This window comes from Artemia franciscana, chromosome 12, assembly GCF_032884065.1.
Source record: "Artemia franciscana chromosome 12, ASM3288406v1, whole genome shotgun sequence".
Taxonomy (NCBI): domain Eukaryota; kingdom Metazoa; phylum Arthropoda; class Branchiopoda; order Anostraca; family Artemiidae; genus Artemia; species Artemia franciscana.
Window position 1 is genome coordinate 6312993 of NC_088874.1, and position 12722 is coordinate 6325714.

At 33.9% G+C, this 12722-nt stretch overlaps 1 long non-coding RNA gene across 3 annotated transcripts in view; it reads right to left on the reverse strand.

Annotated features, from left to right (window-relative positions):
• Nucleotides 1–1261: 1261 nt before the first annotated feature.
• The window catches only part of LOC136033618 (uncharacterized), a 36466-nt gene continuing 25005 nt past the window's right edge, over nt 1262–12722 (reverse strand). For all 3 annotated transcript variants that reach the window (XR_010618974.1, XR_010618973.1, XR_010618975.1), the window contains exon 3: nt 1262–1439. This is a non-coding gene — a long non-coding RNA (uncharacterized LOC136033618). The remainder of the gene's footprint in view (nt 1440–12722) is intronic.

A 12722-nucleotide genomic window follows, 5' to 3' on the forward strand; every position in this document is an offset into this window, starting at 1 on the left:
CAGTTACGACTCCTTTTAAAGGAATTCAGCGATATCTCTTTTTGGAGGTTCTTGCAACTTATATTTGCAAAATGCTTCATTTTAGCTGTGTCTCTGGCAATAAGTTTTCTTTCAAAGTTATCAACACGTGTAACTCTCTGGCTTTGTCTCAACTGAGCTGTGCCATGAGAAGTTGCCATTCTATTTCATATTGCGACACAATGGGCGCATAATTTAATGTGTACTTTTTATTAATTGGAATTACTTTCCAGAAAGCAAATACTTCTTTTTAAGTTCTTGTTAAACTGATAATTTTTTTAAAAACTTGGAAAATAATTAGAAAAAGAAACAAATTATCTAGCTGTTATGAAAATGGAAATACTCTGCTAATGTTTGATTAACAGAATTTTGGTTATAATTCTGCATTATTGCTGTAAAGTACAGACCCGTCTTTTGATTGGTCTTTTGTCATTCTAAAAACACAAGCAAATAAATATTCAAATTTCGTTTATTTTCAAAGTTCATAAACGTGAAAGAAAGTTAAAAAATGGAGAAAACATCAATGAAAAATATTGTTTAATTCCAAATTTTTTGATGAATCACTAATCCTGACCAGGGTTTTTTGGTTTATTTAGTGATATTCTTCCATAACCTAGTGATGTGTGGGCTGATTTAGTGATTTAGTCAATATGAAGAATCATTAGAAATAGTGATCAATCACAAGAGGTGGCAACTCTGATGCGTCCCTACATAATGGCGATGTAACTCCATATCACATCAGAGGTTGTGTTCCCATTCACAATGGAACTATCCGCTAATGAGCATTGAATATGTATTTTATCTGAATTTCTTGTAATATTAGAAACTTTAGTACCTTCATTATATCTAATATTCAGTACAGCTTCATTTTCAAATCCTAAAATAAAACATAAATCACTATTATACCGAAATTTATAATTCTCTTTAAAAATAATAGCAAATTTCATTGTTGCTAGATTCAAAGATACTGATTGGTCATCGATCCAGGGATGAATTGAACTAACGAGTTAAAAAAAAATAATTTATTCCGTCTTCATCATACAACCCATTGGGTATAACAATGTCAACCCATTCGTCCTTATATTTTCCCTGTACTCAAACGTATTGTTTCTAAATTAATCACTAATATTGTACCATGAAAACCACAGTGTATATTGAGTTAAACCTATTTCATAACTAGAGTTTCGATCTAACTTGATCGTATTACTTGTATAAGACTGTTTGATTTCACTTTTGCTACCACTGAACAATAATCAAAACTATTTATTAGAAAAGTTCTTCATAAAATTCAAATTCTTATATAGTTGTTGTAAATAGTATTATAGTCATTTTTCTTAATAATTTTATTTTTGAATAATGAATCGAGCAGGTCAATAGCTTCATTTGTCACTTCATCAGTTGATTTCCAGCAGCTCCGCTACCTAGAAAACTATACAATTTTCCAATCATATCACTTGAATTCATGTAAATAATCTTTTAAATATTGATAACTGTCTAAATAGAAACTAGGCACTTCAAAAAAGCATCCTTTAGGATCACAGTCCTTATTAGTTTCTCTCAAAAGTTCTTCATCTATCCTAGAATCGACATTAGCAATGAAATTTGGTTTATTCGGGGGTAAAATAGCTTGACTTTAGTGAGTTTGATTGCTTGCTTGCTTGTAATCTTGCTGCGTCGCTTAAAGATTGATCCAGTCGTCGAAATCGTCTTCTTAAATTAGTGTCAATTTTATGCAATATGTCAGTAATCATATTTGTATTTTTATCTTCTCCTTCAACGATTGGAACACCCAACGTTACAGCATAGTTAAGAAATCCAGCTTACTCTAAGGAACGTTCTTGAATTATATTTCTTTGTATTTCTCTACTTTTTCCTATACTTTGAAATAATTTGTTCAACTTTATAGGATCCAATTATAGAATGAAATTTTATGATAAATTTTGAGAGTTTTCTTTCATAAGAACCACCAATAATGAGCTCACCAGTTTTATCCGATAGTTCGTACGCTATAGGGGTTGTATATTTCACTGCTTTCACTTCACTTTCAGATGAGAACCAATGAACTTCATGATTCTTAAAAAACGCCTGAACGTTTTTCATAACAAATTCTTTACAATTTTCTGTTTGAAATTTCTTAGCTTTTCTATTTTTAAATAAATCAGTAAAAGCATTAATAATTTCCTTACCCGTTTTATCATTCAAAGGAATACACCAAGCATATTTACTAAAACAATCGATGACTGTAAGTATATAGTTAAAATAATTATTTTCACTTTTATACTGCTGCATATTAACCAAATCTTCTCGCCACTGGTCAACGATCCTATGAATGTAAACGTGCCTTCTGCAAAATGTATGATAAGCTGGATGTTGTAAAGAGTAAATATTTTTATTTTGAAACACTTCTTTGATTATAGTTTTTGATACAGTAAAACCATGTTCTTTCAATTTCCTATTTAAATCATCAATCCCTGAAAACTCTGAATAATAGATTTCTAAAAGTTTTTTTTCTACGCTACTATTGTCAGTATAAATGTTACTTCCTTTTATCCAGGATTTTTGCTGATTGATTCCTTTAAAAAAAAAAAAGCGATTTTCCTCGCAACCACAAAATGTACGAAGATCTTTAATCGTTGGTGCTTCATTTCTTTTTGAAACTACCTGAGTTAAAGACTCGGTTGCAGTAACCTTTGTACATCGCCTACAATAAATCTCCATTTATTTCACATTTAAATTATTAAGCAAATTCAAATTATTAAACATACTAATAAACAGATTTCCATATTCCAAGTCGCAAGAATTCCTCAAGGCTTGACTATTCTTAATATTTTAAATTTTTTTAATAAAATTAACTCTTAATAAATATCTGGGATTGCAGAAGTGATTAAAAGTTGGTTTTACGAAAATCAAAATAAATCAAGATAAGAAATCAATTACTGCATTATACAATTAATGAATTGCGGTCATTTGCCAAACACCATAATTGAAAAATTATCGGCAAAAAAATTAAAATATTCAATACCATCAATGATCCTAATAATAAAATATCAATATGTGATCACTATATTCTATGGTCAAAAAATATAAAAAGTGAAAAAGACAAAAAGCAGTATTACTACAAAATTGAACCTGAATTAAAAGTAAAATTAGAAAACAAAATCAAACAAAAGAATAAAATCATTTCAGATTCAAAACTTCAATTTAATAGTGTACGAAATAAAGATATTACTGAACTTAAATTTTTTCGAAAATCAAAATAGATTTTGACTGCTGGAAATTATAATGAATGGAATAATAAAGTAAAAAGTGATTTTAATAATCAAATAAAAATTCATAAAAAGGATGTTGATAAAAATCGACAATCCATTCGAGATATAACTGGCAGAGAAAGTGTAGAAAAAGAACGGAATGTTGACATCTGAATATATTTAAAAATAAGAAAAAAACAAGAGAAGTTCCACATAGTCCATTTTATATGCTTAAAGAAGAAGAACACAATAATAATCCAAGTATTCAATGGATTAGAGAAAATTCCCTTACAGTTAATATTTCAATAAAAAGGTAAAGGATACGGCATTAGACTTTACAGTCCGTACCGGCGGTGCTGATCTCCGTTTCTTGGCCCTTCAGCCAGGAAGTGCAATGGGGGGTTGGGGGCCAGCCATCCTGTGCTTTTGCACACCCTTCCTGTTTACCTTCCCCAGATTTCTCCAGATACCCATTTAGAGCCGGGTCAAGTCTGGCTAAGCTTACAGAGTCACGCCACTGACCCCCGTCCCAAACTGAAGAATTGGGTACACTGGGATTCGAACCCGCGTCCTATCAGACAAGGGATCCCGAATTCAGCGCACCAACCCACTCGGCCAGGATTTCAATAAATGCAAATGGTGTTGACTTACGGACCATTTTTCGACACTGTTATTAGATATTTAAAAAATTGAATGAATGATAGAGATAGTTACAGAGTTCAATTTATAAAATGTGTAATATTTTATTCTCCGAAGGATAATGAAGAGCTCTAACCTATCCAACCTAACCTATCCTATTCCTGGATTTTTAATAAGAATAGTGGCATCGAACAAAGCCATCGAAATAGCAATCACAGGAATATATATACATTAGTCATAGAGAACACACCAAGACTAGGCTTAAAATTTGAAAGGGTCGATGGAATAGATTATAGAATGACAAGATTACCAAATTATGTAGGAGCTACTTATAAAGAACTAACTGAATTGGTAAGAAATAAAAAACTTGCATTAATATAAGAAAATTATGATAGTAAATGCTTTCTTTGGTCAAAACTCGATTATCTTCTCCAGCAAATTATAGAAATGTTGATAGACTATCGAAATATAAACCTAAACTAATTAAACTTCACAAGATTACTAACTTTCTTACGGATATTCAAGGTATTTATAAATTTGAAAAAAAAAACACAATGGTATGAATTTTTTATTTGAAATAAGTGAAAATAAAGTGGTTAGAGCCCATATTCCTAAGACTAAGATCATTGGAAAAACTGCTACATATTTGATTAACATATTCTATTTTGATCATCATTATGTATTAATTGAAGATTGAAGTACATTACTTGCATATCAAATAACTAAAAATAGGCATAAAATTTGTCTATGTACAAACTATGGAAGACACTTTAATGAACAAGAAAATATTTTTCTGATGTCGAGAAGATCCTGACATCATTATGCCAAACCTAAAATTAAGTTCAAAAATATAACTAAACAAATAAAAGCACCATATTGCATATTAGCTGATTTTGAGTCGTATAATGAAGAATTTAATGAAAAGAAAGGTAAAAAGACAATGGAAGTAGCAGAGGAAATGCCATTTGCTTATGGATTTGAAGTATATTGTTCTTTTGGTATAATACAAAATAAATGTTATTAATACTTTTGTGAAGATACTAGCCTTTTCCCACGCCTTTTGCTTTAGCAGTCAAAATTCACAGATCATCCCATTTAATTTCTTAATGGATTATAGATGACATATACGTCTTTTCCAGTTTCCAACCACAGATCACTGTCCAAAATTTGGCTTACAATTCAATGTGATTCTCGCTTTCGTTTGTTCCATGCCTTTTTCTTTAGCTGTCGTGACTCTCACTTTCAGTTTAGTTACATTTATATGTGCTTCATTTTTATCAACCAGCCCCTTAAAACTCTAAATGACCCTAAATTAAAATTAGCGTATTTTTAAAATGACTTTCCTTTGTTATTGGACCTTTAACTTTTGCCTTGTCTTGTATTTTGCCATTATGAAAAACACAACACCTAACTTTTGATTTTAACAAAGACTGATGCATTACCAGGTTCTTGGCTAATGTCCTTATCAACTCTAATCTCGTTATTTATAGCTATTTCATTGCTTGTAGCTTGTATAAAATGTTTAACGTCAACTTTTGGCCCGGCTTGTCTTTTGTCATTATGAAATTTATATCGCAGGAACTTAATTTTCTTAACAAAGGCAATGTATGCATTTGCGATCCTATCCATGTCAAAATCCCAAGCCCAATTATCATTACTATCATTTTCGGTTTTGGCACGTTTTGACTCCGTTGTCGCTTTTCTTCGAAACCCATTTTTCTTTCTTCTTCATTTTAGATTTTCATCACTTCAGACAATTTGCCAATGCTGTTTACTTTAGCTGCCTTTATTGGTCTTACGGTCAACCTGGATGACAGCCCAAGTTGTAGATTTGTTAACTGTTCAGGTGGTGGGACAAAAACCTTCTTTTTCTTCGAACGAATTATCATGTATAACAATTGTAAATTATCCACTTTGTAAACTTGTCCAGGTTGTATAATTTCACCCGTTGTGAATTTAGTTTGTTCGGGGTGCTCTCCTGTTCTTATCTCATTTCCATAGTTCAGGTGGTTCCAAACAATCATCTTTTAAACTCTCAAAGATACTTGATTATTTAAGCAAGCCTGATTTCTGACAACCATTTCTACTAAGCTTCAAACTTTTGGTTTTCTTTTTCAAGATTTTTGAATTTTTGCAATTCCTTGTCAAAATATATACAAAGATTTTGCAGTTACCAGTTTCTTGCTCTTTAAGCAATTTAATGTAAGCTTTTCAATGTATGAAAATCTTCAACTTTTTCCAGTAAGTGTGACAACGTCACAGCAATATTGCAATGATGTATATAAGAATGACGTGACTGAAATGAAACTTTTTTCCAAAATTACGGCTCTTAACAAATTTTCTCAAACTTCTGACCTATCTAAATAGATTTTTAGGCCAGAAAACCTCAAGAATAAGGTAAAAATTTTCCAAAAAATATGGAGCCGTTTTCGAGAAAAAGTAAACAATCCTCGTTTTCGAACTGTGTAATTCGTTGTCCATTTCTGTTCATCTTTACCTCAAAAAAGCTTTTCCTCGCCTTTTATTTCAGCAGTTTAGATTCTCACATCGCTTCATTTAGTTTCTAAGACGTTAAAGATAACAAATAAGATTTTTCCAGTTTCCAACCACAAATCACTGTTCAAAGTTTTGTTTACAATTCAATGTGATTCTCGCTCTCGTTTATTCCTTGCCTTGTTGGGATTCTCACATTCACTCGTTTTCTAGGCAAATTTATCTCTGCTTCATTTTCATCGATCAAACCCTTAAACATTTTAAATGACCTTATATTAGAATTCGCTCCTTTGTAAACATACATTTTTTTTTATTTGACATTTAACTTTTGTCTTGGCTTGTCTTTTGTCATTATGAAAAATATAACGCCGAATAATATCCATGTCAAAATCTCTAACCCAATCATCATAACTATCATTTTTAATTCTGGCACATTTTTGATTCTCGCTGTCGCTTATCTTCTAATCACATTTTTCTTTCTTCTTCATTTAGGATTTTAATTAATTCAGACATTTTGTCAATGCCCTTATCTTTAGCTGCCCTAGTTGGTTTAGTTTTACATGATGGTCCAGATTGTAGATTTGTTAATTGTTCAGGTGGTGGAACAAATACTTATTTTTCTTCCAACGAATTATCATTTATAACACTTTCAAATTTTCTTTTTCTGGGTCTTGTCTCGTTTGATAGTCCAGGTTGTTGATTTCCACCCATTTTAAATTTATTTTGTTTTGGCTGTTCTCTTGGTCTTATTACATTTGACAGTTCAGGTGGTTCCAAAGGGTCGTCATTTGTATTCTCAGCTGCTATCATTTTCAGTTTTGACACGTTTTGATTCTCGCTCTCGCTTATCTTCTAATCCTTTTTTCTTCATTTTGGATTTTCGTTACTTGAGACAATTTACCAATGCCCTTTGCTTTAGCTGCTCTTATTGGTCTAGTCTCGCATGCTGGTCCAGGTTATAGATTTGTTAATTGTTCAGGTAGTGAGACAAAAACATTCTTTTTCCAACGAATTATCATTTATAACACTTTTAAATTTTCTTTTTCTTGGTCTTGTCTCATTTGATAGTCCAGGTTGTTGATTTTCGCCCATTTTAAATTTATTTTGTTTGGGCTGTTGTCTTGGTCTTACTACGTTTGACAGTTCATGTCGTTCCCAAAAAGTCATCATTTGTACTCCCATCGCTATCATTTCCAATTTTGGCACGATTTGATTCTCGCTCTCGCTTATCTACTAATCTTTTTTTCTTCATTTTGGATTTTCATTACTTCAGACAATTTACCAGTGCCCTTATTGGTCTGGTCTCACATGATTGTCCAGGTTGTAGATTTGTTAATTGTTCAGGTGGTGGGACAAAAACTTATTTTTCTTCCAACAAATTATCATTTATAACACTTGTAAATTTTTCTTTTCTGGGTTTTGTCTCATTTGATAGTCCCGACTGTTGATTTTCATCCATTGTGAATTTACTGCCAATGCCCTTTGCTTTAGCTACCTTTATTGGTCTAGTCTTACATTTTGGCCAGGTTGTAGATTCCTTAATTGTTCAGGTGGTGGGACAAAAACTTATTTTTCTTCCGACGAATTATCATTTATAAAACTTGTAAATTTTCGTTTTTGGGGTTTTCCTTAGATAAGTTTTTCATACTGATATATCTTTTCGTACTAAAGTCTTTTCGAAGATATTTGATTATTGAAGCAGGTCCGATTTCTAACACCGATTATCAACTAAGCTTCTAACTTTTGGCATTCTTTTTTAAGGTTGTTACTTGTTGTATTCCCTTGTTAAAACATATACAATTTTTTTTGCAATTTCCAGTTTTTTGCTCTTTAAGCAATTCAATGTCTGAACATACAACCGTCTATCAAAAAAAATATTTGATTATTGCGCCACCCCAACACCTTGTTGGTGGGGGCGCTTCGTGCCCCCCACAAGCCCCCCCCCGCGCGTAAGTCGTTACGCGCCATATTAGTTACGCACCATTGTAGTTGTGTCCCACCTGTGAATATAGATAGATACATATATATTTTTAACTACGTAAAACTTGCGAATATACAACATTCTTGGCTGTCCCATTGTCTGTGCATATAAATAGATTGTCAGGTTTACCGACTCTTGAACATGCAACACATAATTGTCCATAGGAAAAACAATCTGTATTCAGATCTATACCACATTATTCTAATGATTGCCCTTGAGCTTTGTTGATGGTGATTGCTAATCGAACATTCCCTGTGTCCCCGTCGTCATTTATATATCCCCCTGTGCCCCCCGGCGTCCCCGTTGTAGTTGTTTCCCTGTGTCCCGGTCGTCATTTGTGTCCCGGTGTCCCAGTCTGTAATTTCTCTTTGAGTGTCGTGGTCGTCATTTATATTCCCTGTGTCCCGGTCGTCATTTTTGTCCCGGTCGTCATTTGTTTTCCGGTGTCCCGGTCTGTAATTTCTCTTTGAGTGTCCTGGTCGAGTTGTGTCCCTGTCCACCCCAACACCTAGTTGGTGGGGCGCTTTGTGCCCCCCCAAGTCCCCCCGCGCGCGTAAGTCGTTACGCGCCATATTAGTTTTTTTGTAGTTTTTAACTTTTTTAGTTTTTTTCTTCTTTTATATTAATGCTAAAGCCAAGGTTCAAACCTGGAGCCTCTCGGACCTAGAACCTGAAACATAACACTTTACCAACTCAGCTACTTCGGCTTGAATACATTCGTTTTGAGCAGCTTCCTCGGGTGTGGCCATTGTAGGTTCTTCAGTCATTTTACAATTAGAAATTTCTCTTTCAACGGTCTTCTTACAATTAAAAATTTGTCTTTGAACGATATTCTTAAATACCTGTGTCCTGGTCGTCATTTATATTCCCTGTGTCCCGGTCGTCATTTGTGTCCCGGTATCCCAGTCTGTAATTTCTCTTTGAGTGTCCCGGTCGTTATGTATATTCCCTCTGTCCCGGTCGTCATTTGTGTCCCGGTCTGTAATTTCTCTTTGAGTGTTTTTTCTTTTTAGTATTTTTTAGTTTTACATTTTTACATTTTTTCTTTTTTCAGTTTTCTTTTTCTTCTTTATTTTTCAGCTTCACTATGAAATACATATCGCCGAACCTTTGTTTTTTTAACTAAAATCTGGTAGGCATTGATGACCTTATCCAAGTCAAAATCCCAAACCCAATCGTCATCGCTATCATTTTCAGTTTTGACATGTTTTGACTCTCGCTGTCCAGGTGGATCTTCATCTAACTGCGCGGTTTTACGTTCTTTAGCCTCAAGCCTGTTTCCTTGCTGTTCTTTTGATTCCTCGGCACGCTTTCTTTTCTGACTTTCTCTATCAGCGGCAAGTTTTTTGGCATAGACTCTTTGAGCATCTTCATCGGCTTTTGCCATTGTAAGTTCATCAGTCATTTTAAACTTAAACATTAATAGATTTCTACGTGAACATATATGTCTTAAATATCTTTAATGACGTCACCGTCATAGCAAAAATGACGACAACTAACTTCATGACGTCAGTCAACACAGAAACATGACGTCACCTGACAGCCTGTTTCCTTGCTGTTCTTTTGATTCCTCGGCACGCTTTCTTTTCTGACTTTCTCTATCAGCAGCAAGTTTTTTGGCATAGACTCTTTGAGCATCTTCATCGGCTTTTGCCATTGTTTATTCATCAGTCATTTTAACGATATTCTTAAATACCTGTGTCCTGGTCGTCATTTATATTCCCTGTGTCCCGGTCGTCATTTGTGTCCCGGTATCCCAGTCTGTAATTCCTCTTTGAGTGTCCCGGTCGTTATTTATATTCCCCCTGTCCCGGTCGTCATTTGTGTCCCGGTCTGTATTTCTCTTTGAGTGTTTTTTCTTTTTAGTATTTTTTAGTTTTTTACATTTTTTCTTTTTTCAGTTTTCTTTTTCTTCTTTATTTTTCAGCTTCACTATGAAATACATATCGCCGAACCTTTGTTTTTTTAACTAAAATCTGGTAGGCATTGATGACCTTATCCAAGTCAAAATCCCAAACCCAATCATCATCGCTATCATTTTCAGTTTTGATCCGTTTTGACTCTCGCTGTCCAGGTGGATCTTCATCTAACTGCACGGTTTTGCTTTCTTTAGCCTCAAGCCTGTTTCCTTGCTGTTCTTTTGATTCCTCGGCACGCTTTCTTTTCTGACTTTCTCTATCAGCAGCAAGTTTTTTGGCATAGACTCTTTGAGCGTCTTCATTGGCTTTTGCCATTGTAAGTTCATCAGTCATTTTAAACTTAAACATTAATAGATTTCTACGTGAACATATATGTCTTAAATATCTTTAATGACGTCACCGTCATAGCAAAAATGACGACAACTAACTTCATGACGTCAGTCGACACAGAAACATGACGTCACCTGACAGACAGACAACTTATTTTGATATATATATATATATGTATATATATATATATATATATATATATATATATATATATATATATATATATATATATATATATATGTTTTTAACTACATAAAACTTGCGAGTATACAACATTCTTCGCTGTCCCATTGTCTGTGCATATAAATAGATTGTCAGGTTTACCGACTCTTGAACATGCAACATATAATTGTCCATGGGAAAACAATCGGTATCTATATCTCATGATTCTAATGATTGCCCTTGAGCTTTGTTGATGGTGATTGCTAATCGACCATTCCCTGTGTCGCCGTCGTCATTTATATATCCCCCTGTGCCCCCGGCGTCCCCGTTGTAGTTGTGTCCCTGTGTCCCGGTCGTCATTTATATTCTCTGTGTCCCGGTCGTCATTTGTGTCCCGGTGTCCCAGTCTGTAATTTCTCTTTGAGTGTCCCGGTCGTCATTCATATTCCTTGTGTCCCGGCGTCCCGGTCGTCATTTGTGTCCCGGTGTGTATATACATTCGTTTTTGAATTGGTCTTTTTTTTAGTTTTTTACCTTTTTTAGTTTTTTTTAGTTATACCTCATGATTCTAATGATTGCCCTTGAGCTTTGTTGATGGTGATTGCTAATCGAACATTCCCTGTGTCCCCATCGTCATTTATATATCCCCCTGTGCCCCCCGGTGTCCCCGTTGTAGTTGTGTCCCTGTGTCCCGGTCGTCATTTATATTCCCTGTGTCCCGGTCGTCATTTGTGCCCCGGTGTCCCGGTCTGTATACACATTCGTTTTTGAATTGGTATATGATGAAATAAATTTTTGTGTTTTTCCCCTTTTTTTCTTTTTAGTTTTTTTTTGTTTTTACCTTTTTAGTTTTTTTTTATTTTTATTTTTATTTTTTAGTTTTGGTTTTCTCCTTTATTTTTATTTTTTTCGTTTTTTTATTTTTTTTTCTTTTTTAGTTTTTTTTTAGTTTTTTAGCTTTTTTAGTTTTTTTATTAGTTTTTAGTTTTTTTTCTTTTTAGTTTTTTTGTAGTTTTTACCTTTTTTTTAGTTTTGTTAGTTTTTTTTTACTTATGTCCTGGTCGTCATTTATATTCCCTGTGTCCCGGTCGTCATTTGTGTCCCGGTGCTTTGTTGATGGTGATTGCTAATCGAACATTCCTTGTGTCCCGGTCGCTTTCTCTTTGAGTGTCCCGGTCATCATTTATATTCCCTATGTCCCGGTGTCCCGGTCGTCATTTGTGTCCCGATGTCCCGGTCTGTAATTTCGTCAGTCGACAAACATGAAGTCAGTCGACACACAAACATGACGTCAGTAGACAGACACACAGACAAACAACTTATTTTTATATATATAGATGTCCCGGTGTCCCGGTCGTCATTTGTGTCCCGATGTCCCGGTCTGTAATTTCGTCAGTCGACAAACATGACGTCAGTCGACACACAAACATGACGTCATTCGACACACAGACAGCTTATTTGTATATATATAGATATATACTACATGTTACTTGAAAAACTTTCAATAAACGTATTCTTATGAACATCTTAAGGAGCCACTTAACGAAATTTCGGAAAATCCAAGATGGACGGGAACAAATTTATTTTCAGCTCAATGGAACTTGTAATGTTTGTACTATTACTCGAGGTATTAATACAATGGAAAAAAGTTTGTTAAATTTAGAATGCAAACAATTAAATCCTGTTGAAACGCTAATTGTTTTCATTCTTTTTATAATCAGGAGCGTGATTTCAAAATTATTTTTCAGAAAGAAAAAAGAGCATCAAGGTCTTTGCCCGCTAAATTTTACTGGTTTTATCATTATAATTTTCTGTAATTTATAGGCAGTTTATCATTCTCGGGTCAGTAGCAAAGGTTACCATTGTCCTGGAATTAATGGCTGTTGGCAATTTTCACGGAAGAATGACTTAAATTTAAAAGTTTATGGATTG